The sequence below is a fragment of the Cervus canadensis genome, chromosome X (genome assembly GCF_019320065.1).
Source record: "Cervus canadensis isolate Bull #8, Minnesota chromosome X, ASM1932006v1, whole genome shotgun sequence".
Lineage (NCBI taxonomy): Eukaryota > Metazoa > Chordata > Mammalia > Artiodactyla > Cervidae > Cervus > Cervus canadensis.
In genome coordinates, this window is record NC_057419.1 from 38,614,405 (window position 1) to 38,627,010 (window position 12,606).

At 35.6% G+C, this 12,606-nt stretch overlaps 1 protein-coding gene across 1 annotated transcript in view; it reads left to right on the plus strand.

Moving 5' to 3' along the window:
* The window catches only part of LOC122434655 (testis-expressed protein 11-like), a 76,240-nt gene that overhangs the window by 30,237 nt on the left and 33,397 nt on the right, over positions 1–12,606 (plus strand). The gene's annotated exons all lie outside the window — the stretch shown is intronic.

A 12,606-nucleotide genomic window follows, 5' to 3' on the forward strand; every position in this document is an offset into this window, starting at 1 on the left:
TATTTACTATAAGTACAGTGTTTTACAGGCTTCCCTGGTGGCTCAGCAATAAAGAGTCTGCCTGCAATGCAGGAGACACAGATTTTGATCCCTGGGTCTGAAAAATCCTCTGGAGAAGGATATGGCAACCCACTCTAGTATTATTGCCTAAAGAATCCCATGGACAGAGGAGCCTGGCAGGGACCCTGTCCATAGGGTCACAAAAAGTCAGACATGACTAAAGCAACTAAGCTCACATAGTGTTTTACAGCAGATCTCTAGAATTGATTCATCTTGTTTAACTGTAAATTTGTGCCTATTGATTAGCAACCCCATTTTCCTTCAGCAACCACCATTCCATTCTTTGAGTCTATGACTTTGACTATTTTAGATACCTCATGGAAATAGAATCATGCAATATTTGTCCTTCTGTGACTCACTTATTTGATTTAGCGTACTGTCCACAAGGTTCAGCCATATTGTCACATATTGCACAATTTCCTTTTTAAGGCTGGGTAGGACTTAGGCTTAAAGTCTATAAACCACACTTTCCTTATCCATCCATCCCTGAGTGGACATTTAGCTTGTTTCTATATTTGGTTATTGTGAAAGGGGAGTGCTAATATCTCTCCAAGATCCTGATTTCAATTCTTTTGGATAAATACCAGAAGTGGGATTGCTGGACTGTATGCTAGTTCTATTTTCAATTTTGTAAGGAACTGTTTACTATAGTGGATGTACCATTTTGCACTCCTACCAACAATGTACAAGGGTTCCAATTTCTCCACATCTTTGCCAGCACTTGTCTTTTTTTATATAATAGCCATCCTGACAGGTGTGAGGTGATTTTTGGTTTTGATTTGCATTTATGTGAAGATTCATGACTTTGAGCCTAGCTTCATATACCTGTTGGCCATTTGTATGTCTTTTTTTTTTTTTTTTTTGAGAAATTTCTATTCAAGTATTTAGCCCATTTTTAAACCAGGTTGTTAGCTTTTCACCTTTAAGTTGTGATAACTTATCTTTATTTGTGGTACTTTTTCCTTAGGCCAGCTATTTGTAGGGGGTACATGTGGAAAGGAGGCCAGGGCCATGATCCAGGCTAATAGAAGTTTATACCTATAATCTAGCATTGTTGTATACATGAGTTCCTGTAGTATTTATGTTTTCCTAGCCAATGGGTCGGAGAAGGCAATGGCACCCCACTCCAGTACTCTTGTCTGGAAAATCCCATGGATGGAGGAGCCTGGTAGGCCGCAGTCCATGGGGTCACTAAGAGTTGGACACGACTGAGTGACTTCACTTCCACTTTTCTTTTCTTTTTTTTTTATTTATTTTTATTAGTTGGAGGCTAATTACTTTACAATATTCGCTTTCATGCATTGGAGAAGGAAATGGCAACACACTCCAGTGTTCTTGCCTGGAGAATCCCAGGGACGGGGGAGCCTGGTGGGCTGCTGTCTATGGGGTCGCACAGAGTCGGACACAACTTAAGTGACTTAGCAGCAGCAGCAGCCAATGGGTAGAGGTGCATGTAGGGCTTCTCATAACACAAACTTTCTTCTCCACTGCCTTACTGATCAGCTGCTCACTCTTCAGCCCTTTCTCCTCTGCTTCTCAAAACCAAACCAATCTTAGACAAGTTCCCTTCACCAGCCTATAAACTGTGTTCTTCTTATTGCCAATAAAGGATTTTTACCTTGGATTGTGCCCCTTACTTTGGACTATTGTACTTTTGCTGGCTTTTTCTGATTGCATTTTTATTTTTAAAATGTGCATATGTATGTTTCTATGCATATATACTAGCTTGTAAGTTTCATGCGGCCAAATACCGTATCTATGTTTGCTTACCTTTTATTCCAATATTTGATATTTGGATATTGCATGAATGAACAAAATCACACACACACACACACAGTCATCCCTGGATATCTGCAGGAGATTTGGTTCCAGCACCCCCCATGGATACCAAAATCCCCAGATGCTCAAGTCCATATAAAATGGCTTAGTTTTTGTAAATAACCTACATATTTCCCCCTATATACTTTAATCATCTCTAGATTACTTATAATACCTAATACAAGGTAAATACTATGTAAATAGCTGTAAATATTATGTAAGTAGTTGCTGCCACATGGCAAATTCAAGTTTTGCTTTTTTTGGAACTTTCTGGAATTTTTGTTTGTTTTTAATATTTTTGATCCATGGCTAGGTGACTCTGCCTGTGTAGAACCTGCTAATAGGGAGGGCTAACTAAACATGCATACATATGAATGCATATATCGTATATAACGTCTTGGAAGGATACACACCAGACTCAACATTTGCTACCTCTTGGACTTGGTGAGTTTAGAAGACATTTACTTTTTATTTCACTTTTATATTGTTTGAACTTTTCAATGAATATGTAGTACTTTAATAAAAAAAACACAAAATTCATCTAGAAAAAAATGAATCTGACTTGTTAAAAGTTTGTATTTCTTTAGATTGGGTTTTTCCTAAAATTATGAACCCAGCAGTGAGTAATGTAAATAAGTCATTTAGCTACCAATTGTAAATAGACAAATTAAGGGCAAGTGCAAAGCTGGTGAATCATAAGCTCCTGGGGGGGAATTGGAAAATGCCAACCTTTTAAAAATCTATTCCAAATCAAAGTTAATTAAGAACCATATAAACAGTGTCTGAAATTTTAGTGCTATGGGAATTGACTCTTAGAAAAGTATTAACCCTGATGTACCATTATGTTAGTGACCCAAGGGAAGCAGCTTATCACATTCAGTCTACAAAGTCTTTATTAAATTACTAGGGGCTACTAGGTATTGTGAAAATATAAGTAAATGTGTTACTGTCTCTAACCTTAATAAATTTAGTGAAGAAATGAGATCAGAAACAATCTATTACACGTATACAAAGCTAAATGAAATAACTTCACTAATAGAAATATAGAGGGTGTGGAATCATAAAAGAAGAAATGACCCACTTCAAAAGGTAATATTTGAACTTACTCTTGAATAATGAGTAAGATTTTAATGGTTAGAGAAGGAAGTAGAAGGCATTAAAAGCTGTGGGAACTGAGTAAACAAAAGCCAGGAGTACAAGGGAGCATTGTTAGTTTTGGCATTGTCTCTTATTCAGTGGTTATATTAGTGGGAGGTGAGGCTGAAAGTAATGTGGTTTGTGGTGTGCCCCTTCTCAATAGTAAATCAGGCCATTAGTATCACCTTAGTCCAAGCTACCTCATTTCTCACCTGGACCACTGGAATAGCTTTTCAGCTATCCTTTCTACTTCTACAATTGCCCTTCTATAAATCCAATAGCCACACAACAGCCAAAGTATTATAAGTCAGATCAGATAGTCTTCTTGTACTTCCCATTTACTTGGAATTAAAATCCAAAGTCCTTACCATGATTTACAGGGCCATAGATATCTGGCTTTTGGTTTCCTCTCTGACCTAATCTCCCATCATGCTACCTCAGTTCACTATAATCTAGGTCTACAATATCTTAATTATACTTTCTTGCCTCTGGGCCTTTTGTATTTGCTATTTCCTTTGCCTAGAACTCTTCTCCTGGGTATTCATGTAGCTTGCTCCCCTACATCCTTTGCTCAAGTGTCACCCCCTCCAGAGAGGTCTTTCCTGACCACACCCTTTCTAAAATAACAATTTGTATCACTATTTACTCTCTTAACCTGTAATTTTTCTTTACAGCGCACATCACTACTTGATATTATATAATGTATATCAATTTTTTTCTCAAGCAGAACTTAAGTTCCATGCAGGCAGAAAAGTTGTCTGTCTTGTTCATTCTTTATCCCTACCCCCTAAAACTGTCTGGCATATACAAAGGCTTAAAGTATATTTACTAAATGAAATGCTGCTATAGTGCCAAAAATTCTTTCATTAGAAAGTCATTTGTTTGAGTATTAGAGCATCTTGGTCTTTGAGAGCCGTTTTTGCAAAGATCTCTGGGAGTGCTTAAGTCATTATCAGTTTATACTTCGGGAGAGAAACATTTAGAAAAATATCATTAAAATATTCAACTTGGGATACAGGTATAGGGCAGAGAAGGGCAGATCAGGTTTCCAGAAAAAGAAAAAAGGAAATTTAAAGGGAAGTAGGGATTATACCAAAGATGACCGCATATGATTTTAAGACTGTTCAAACGTTTCTAACACAAGGGAACTCAACAGCTCTTGAATATCTCTTTCTGGCTCTTTTTGAGGATATCCATTTAAGAACTTAACTTTTGGATGTTGCTAGAAACATCCTTGGAGTTACTTTGTATGTGAAGAGTCATCACATGTTAGGGCTAAGAGTAATCTTAGTAAGTAGATTTCTAAAAGCTATTTATTTTTTCAAATGAGTAAATTTTTAATCTCAAAAACATGAAGATGGAGAAAAGTCTTTATAAGTCATTGCAAGGAAGAATTTCACTTATCTCCAGTACTATAATTTTGACTTTGGTGTAAAGTATTCATCGAGTGTCATCATCAAAAGTGTTAGTGGTTATGGAAATTCTCTGGAAGTCTGCTGGTTAGAACTCCACACTTCCATTGCTGGAGGGCCCATGTTAAGTCCCTGGTCAGGGAACTAAAATCTCATAAGCAATGGAGCATGGCCAAAAAATAAAAATTAAAAAAAATTTTCAAGTGCTCAGGGCTGGTGCACAGGGAAGACCCAGAGGGATGGGATGGAGAGGGAGGCGGGAGGGGGTATCGGGATGGGGAACACATGTAAATCCATGGCTGATTCGTGTCAGTGTATGGCAAAAAACACTACAATATTGTAAAGTAATTAGCCTCCAACTAATAAAAATAAATGAAAAATAAATAAAAATTAAAAAAAATTTTAAGTGTTAGTGTTTATGGCAACAAGACCTGAAAGCTTTAAATCAAAACCCAGCAAGTATCCTCTACCAGCAAAAAGGCATTTCAGCTGGCAGGGCATAGGATTGTCTCTGTTTTTATATATTATGTATTGATATTTATAGCCTATGGTCTCCTCAGTCCAGAACTAGAAGGGTCATTCTAATTTATTCAAATGTAGTAGATAAAATCTATCAAGTCTCATGTTGGAATTAGAAATCATTTTTATTTGTTCAGTTGTACACCCACACTAAAACTAGGATTAAGTGCTTATTCCTTCAGCACCTGGCTTTTGCTTGTTCCTTCCATTGGCTTAATAACTAGCAATAAATCATGGGTTGCTTTTGGCTCAAAGATTAGTTCTCAATGGATAAGAAATTCTCAGAGATGATAATTTTGAGATTAGGCAAGATCCACAGGCACGTTAAACAAAACGGCAAAGCTTGAGTGAAATTTCTATACATTTTGGGCCAGGACCTAGGCCATAAAAATACGAGAACCACTGTTTAGGATTTTTCCCCCAAAGGAGATTAAACCATTATCTGGAGATATGCAAGTATCTCAGACAGAAGTTGCTCTTCTAAAAATCTTCACTTTTGGCAGCATTTCACTTAAATGATGACTGACAAACAACGTAAGCTTACCCTATAATACAAAGCAAAACCCTTGGGACAGAGAGTAGGAACTTTGATTATAGGACTATGGAATCAGTGAAGCAGTTTAGAAGAGGGTCACAGGTTTAGGCAACAGGTTCATTATAGTTCCCAGATATTTATGATGATATGCATTATTCCTTCTCCCAAGTGCCTGACCTACTTAGGAATGTCTTTCAAGTCTCCCTGTTCGTAACATGTTTGCTTTTGTACATATGGTTTCTTTTATGAAAATACAGATGTGTCTGAAATTTTTCCTGTACAGTTATCTAGACACAATGACTCTCAATCAGAGTAAGGTGTGTACCATAGCTTACTTGCAAACATTTATTATTGATTTCTAGAAAGTTTCTCAAAATATATAGAGAGAACAATACACCTGTAAACTATAGAGTACACATTTTTTGTAGGTGTACTTGTAGCATTTACCAAAATAGAATCAAATTAGAACTCAACAGAAAGATGATTAGAAAACCCCCATTGTTGAAAATCTTTAAAAAAAAAAAAAACACTTGAAATAATCCATTGGCAAAAGAAGAAATCAAAATGAAAATTATGGAATATATTGAACTTAAAAATGGGAAATATGACATCAAAATTTATGAGATGTATCTAAAATAAGGAAAAATTCTATGTCTTTAAGTGCATGTATAGAAAAGATGAAGGGTTGAAAATCAACAATTTAAGCTTTGACCTTAAATATCAAGAAAATTAAATCCTGAAGAAAGTAGAGAAGAAGAACATTACAAAGATAAGAGCAGAGAAGAATGAAACAAATCAGACATACAGTAGAGAAAGTCAACAAAGCCAAAAGTTGATTCTTTGGAAAGATTACTATATTTGCTAAATGCCAAATGAAATGGATCAAAAAATAAAAAGAACACAAATTGCTAATACAAGTAATTCAAAAGTAGGCATTATTACATATCTTTCAAACATTAGTAAGACAATAAAAGGACATTGTGAATAACTTTATGCTAATAAATTTGAATATTTTGACAAAAATGGACAAACTTTTTAAAAGATATATCTATGAAAATTGGTACAAAGGGAAATTACCTGCTAAAGTAATTTTACCATAAATACCTTCCTACAAAAAGAAAATGTCTTCACTGATATAAATACTCCAAAATAAATAAGGAAGAAATAATAGCAACCCTGTAAAAATATCTCTTATAGAAAATAGAGAAAGAGGTAACACATTGATTCTATGAAACCAGCATGACTTTGATGACAAAACTTGACTTAGGACATTTCAAGAAAAAAAAAATACGGGTCAGTATCTTAAATGATAAATACAAAAATCTTAAACAAAATGTGAGAAAATTGAATTCAGCAATATGTAAAAAGAATAATACATTATAACCAAGTAAGATTTGTCCTAGGAATTCAACATTTAAAAAAATTATACAGGAGGAATTCTCTGGTGGTCCAGTGGCTAAGACTTGGTTCCAATGCAGAGGGCCTAGGTTTGATCCCTGGTCAGGGAAGTAGATCCCATATACTACAACTAAAGATACAACATGCCACAACTAAGACCTGGTGTAGCCAAACAAATAAATAAATGTTTTAAAAAATTCTATAGATACACACATGCACACATGTAAACTGGTTTTCTATATGTGTGTTTTATTTTAAATAAAGTTTTAAAAATAAATGAATTTGGAATTTTGCTGGGTACAGGTCAATAGACAAAAATTAATTGTATTTCTGTGTACTAATAGGAAATAATTGGAAAATGAACTTCTACACATTTATTTTTAATAGGATCAGTTCAGTTTAGTCGCTCAGTCATGTCCGACTCTTTGCGACCCCATGAACCGCAGCACGCCAGGCCTCCCTGTCCATCACCAACTCCCGGAGTCCACCCAAACCCATGTCCATTGAGTCAGTGATGCCATCCAACCATCTCATCCTATGTCGTCCCCTTCTCCTCCTGCCCTCAATCTTTCCCAACATCAGGGTCTTTTCAAATGAGTCAGCTCTTCACATCAGGTGGCCAAAGTATTGGAGTTTCAACTTCAGCATCAGTCCTTCCAATGAACACCCAGGACTGATCTTTAGGATGGACTGGTTGGATCTCCTTGCAGTCCAAGGGACTCTCAAGAGTCTTCTCCAACACCACAGTTCAAAAGCATCAATTCTTCGGCACTCAGCTATAGTCCAACTCTCACATCCATACATGACTACTGGAAAAACCATAGCCTTGACTAGAGGGACCTTTGTTGACAAAGTAATGTCTCTACTTTTTAATATGCTGTCTAGGTTGGTCATAACTTTCCTTCCAAGGAGTAAGCATCTTTTTTTTCCCCCATTTATATTTTATTAGTTGGAGGCTAATTACTTTACAATATTGTAATGGTTTTTGCCATACATTGACATGAATCAGCCATGGATAATTTCATGGCTGCAATCACCATCTGCATCAAAATCCATCAAATGTCTAGTAATAACTCTAATAGAAGATGCAGAAGATCTCCACACTAAAAGCTACAAAATAGTGAAACATTGCTGAGAGAAATTTTAAAGGTCTAAATAAATGAAGCCTGTGTTCATGGACTGGAAAATTCAGTATTGTTAAGATATCAGTTTTCACAGTTTGATCAGTTAGATTCAAGACAATCCTAATCCAGATACCAGCCGATTTACTTCTGGAAATTGACATGATGATATTAAAATTTCTATATAGATGCAAAGGATGATCTTTGAATAGTTGAATCAGATCTGAAGACTTACACCACAGAATTTTTTTTTTTTTGCCACAGAATTTTTGTTATTGTTTTTCAGTTGCTAAGTCATGTCCAACTCTTTGTGACCCCTTGGACTACAGCATACCAGGCTCTCCTGTCCTTCACTGTCTCCCAGAGTTATCACACCACAGAATATAGAGTCCAGAAATAGTGTCACACATGTTTGTTTATGACAAAATTGTGCCCAGTGGTATTCAATAGGGAAGAATTTTTTTCCACAATAAATGGTGCTGGTACAATTAGATACTCATGATTTTTAAAAAATGAACCTTGACCCCTCCCTTACACCATACAAAAACATTGATTTGAAATGGATTACCAATAAGTTTTCTAAAATGAAACCTGGGAGAATATCTTTATGACCTTGGAGACACACACACAAAAAACTACCAACCATAAAAGAAAATATTGATAAAGTGGTCTTCATTCAAATCCCTGCTTTGAGTCTTCAGCAATGTATTCTCTGTTTCATTAAAAAAGTATTTGGGAAAAAAAGATACCAAGGTTAGTGAGGATGGGAAGTACCTGGAGCTCTGATTCATTGCTGGTAGAAATGTACATTGGTACAACCGCTTTGGAAAATTGGCAGTATCTGCTAAAACTATACATGCTTCTATCCTAGCAGTGACCCAACAATCCCACTCCTAGATGTATATTCAGTTGAAATGAGTATATCTGTTTACCATAATATGTACCAAAAAATGTTCAAGATAGCTCTATTTATAAGAGGTAAAGATTTAAAACAACCCTAGTAACCATCAATAGGAAGATGGATTAAATAAGCTGTGGTATATTCATACAGTGGAATACTACAAAGCAATAAAAGGAATGAATACCACAGACATTATGAGCAAAAGAAGTCAGACACAAAGGAATGTTACAGAGTATAAAGTCATTTTTTAATATAACTTTTTTGTAATATAATTCAAATCATATGCCATACAATTCATAATTAAATGTATCAGTGGATTTAGTATATTCACAGATATGTGCAACCACCATCAACAGTCAACTTTAGAATATTTTATCACCTCAAAAAGAAATTCTGTACTCAATTAGGTTCTGTACCCAATTAGGCTTCCCTGGTAGCTCAGTGGTAAAGAATCAAATGGTAAAGTGGTAAAGAATACAATGCGGGAGACCTGGGTTTGATCCCTGGGTTGGGAAGATCCCCTGGAGAAGGGAACGGCTACCCACTCCAATGTTCTGGCCTGGAGAATTCCATGGACTGTATAGTCGCAAGGAGTTGGACTTGACTGAGCGACTTGCACTTTCCATCACATCCCCATCCCTACATTCACCCTGCCAGAAGTGCTAAGCAACCACTAACCTACTTTGTGTCTCTATAGATTTGCGTATTTTGGACATTTCATATAAATGGAATCACATAATATGTGGACTTTTTGTGACTACATTCTTTCACTTAGCTTAGTGTTTCCAAAGTTCTCTATGTTGTGGCATGTATCAGTACTTCATTCCTGTTTTGTAATCAAATGATATTCCATTGTATGAATACACTACATTTTGTTCACAGTTGGTAGACATTTGAGTTGTTTCCATCTTTTGGATATTATATTATGTTGTAAACATTTATGCACAGATTTTGTGGGGACATGTTTTTAATTTCTTTTAATTAAACATAACTCTATGTTTAATCATTTGAGGACCTGCCAAACCATTTTCCGAAGTGGCTGTACCATTTTATATTGTCACCAGTAGTGTTATGTAGTTGTTATTCAGTCACTAAGTCATGTCTGAATCTTTTGTGACCCCATGGACTATAGCCCGCCAGGCTCCTCTGTCCATGGGATTTCCCAGGCAAGAATATTGGAGTGGGTTGCCATTTCCCTCTTCAGGGTATCTTCCCAAACCAGGGATCAAACCTACGTCTCCTGCATTGGCAGGTGGATTCTTCACCACTAAGCTCACGATGGAATATTATTCAGCCATTAAAAAGAATGAAATTCTGCATTTGTAATGTGGATGGACCTAGAGAATATTACACTAGTGAAATAAGTCAGAAGAAGACAAATACTCTATGTTATCCCTTATATGTGGAATCTAAAAAAAGTAAACAAACCAATGTACGTAACAACAGAAACGGATTCACAGGTATAGAGAACAAACTAATGGTTACCCATGGGGAAAGTGAAGGGGTTGGAGGCAATACAGGAGTATGGGATTAACACATTCAAACTACTATGTATAAAACAGACAAGCAGCAAGGATATGTTGTATAGCACAGTGAAATATAGCCATTGTTTTGTAATAACTTCAAATTGAATGTAGCCTATAAAAATATTGAATCACTGTTGTACACCTAAAACTAACAATATTGTAAATCAGCTATGCTTCAATTTTATCTTTTTTATTAAACTTTTTATTTTGTATTGGAATATAACCAATTAACAGTGTTGTGATAGTTTCAGGTGGATAGCAAAGGTACTCAGCCATGCGTATATATGTATCCATTCTCCCCCAAACTCTCTTCCATCCAGGCTTCTACATAACATTGACCAGAGTTCCCTGTGCTATACAGTAGGTCCTTGTTGGTTATCCATTTTATTTTTTCAGTTTTTTCTTTTTAAAAAATTTATTTATTTTTAATTGGAGGATAATTGCTTTACAGTATTGTGTGGGTTTCTGCCATCCATCAACATGAATCAGCCATAGGTATCTATATGTCCCCTCCCACTTAAGTCTCCATCCCACCCCTCTAGGTTATTACAGAGCACCTGATTTGAGCTCCCTGCATCATACAGTAAATTTCCAGTGGCTATCTAATTTTACATATGGTAATATATATTTTCAATGCTACTCTCTCAATTCATCCCATTTCCCCACCCCCCATATCCACAAATCTGTTCTCTATGTCTGTGTCTGTGTCTCCATTGCTGCCTTGCAGGTAGGTTCATCAGTACCATCTTTCTAGATTCCATATGTATACATTACTATATGATATTTGTCTTTCTTTTTCTTACTTACTTCACTCGTATAATGTATAACACTGTGTACATGGCCATTACAAACCCCCATCCCTTCCCCCATCCTTCCCCCGGCAATCATAAGTTTATTCTCTAAGTCTATGATTCTGTTTCTTATGCTTCAGTTTTTTTTTAAATGTACTTTCAAATAATCAAATGGATCGAAGAGAAATTCATAGGGGAAGTTAGAAATAGTTTGAAGGAAGTAAATGAAAGCACAGCATATAAAAATTTGGAGGTACAGCTGAAGTAGTGTTTAGACAAAAGTTTGTAGAATTAAATGCCTCAATTAGAAAAAGATCTTAAATAATCTAAGCCTTCACCTTAAAAAACCAGGGAAAAATGATCAAATTGAACCAAATTAAGCAGAATGAAAGGAATAAGAAGAAGTCAATAAGATTTAAAACAGGAAACAATAGATAAAATTGATGAAAACAAAAGCTGTTTTGTTGTTGCTGTTTGTCAACACAATTGAGAAACCTCTAGCCAGGCAGATCAAGACACAAATTAACAATGTCAAGAATGATAGTGTAGATATCACTGCAGATCCTACAGACATTAAAAAAAGATAACAAGGGAATATTCTGAACAAATTTATGCCCATTAATTTTAAGGGTTAGATGAGACTGACAAATTCCTTTGAAAGTCAAACTACCAAAACTCCCACAAAAAGAAACAGATAACTTGAATTGTCCTATACCCATTGAATTCATAGTTTAAAATCTAACAGATTTTAACCAAGTGAGGTTTGTCCTGGTTTCAACATTATATTTCACCATATCAACAGATTAAGTGACAAGATTCAATATCCATTTATTATAGACACTCTCAACTAAACAGGAATAGTAGGAAAGTTCCTTAACCTGATAAAAGCCATCCATAAAAAATAAAACTTAACAGCTAATGTCATTTTAATGATGAAAGACAGAATACTTCCCCTCTAAGGACATAAACAAGTCAAGAATATCTAGTCTCACTACTCCTGGTCATCATCATCCTGGTGGTTCTAACCAATGCAATAAGGCAAGCAAAAGAGTGGGAAAAGATGTGTAGAGTGAAAAAGATCAAATAAAACTATCTGTATTTTCAGAGGACACATAATTCTCTATATAGAAAGTCCAAAGAATCTATCAAAAGAATTACAGGAACTAGTAAATGAATTAAGCAAGTCACAGGATACAGGTCAATATTCAAAAGATGGTTATAGTTCTACATGCTGTCACTGATGTTCAATAATAAAAATAACTATCAGTAGTGATAGAAGTCAAAATAGTTGTTAACTCTGCAAAGGTGGTATTAACAGGAAAGGAGCACGAATGTTGGAAGTGTTCTATATCATGATTTGGGTAGTGGTTATATGGGTTTTAACAGAC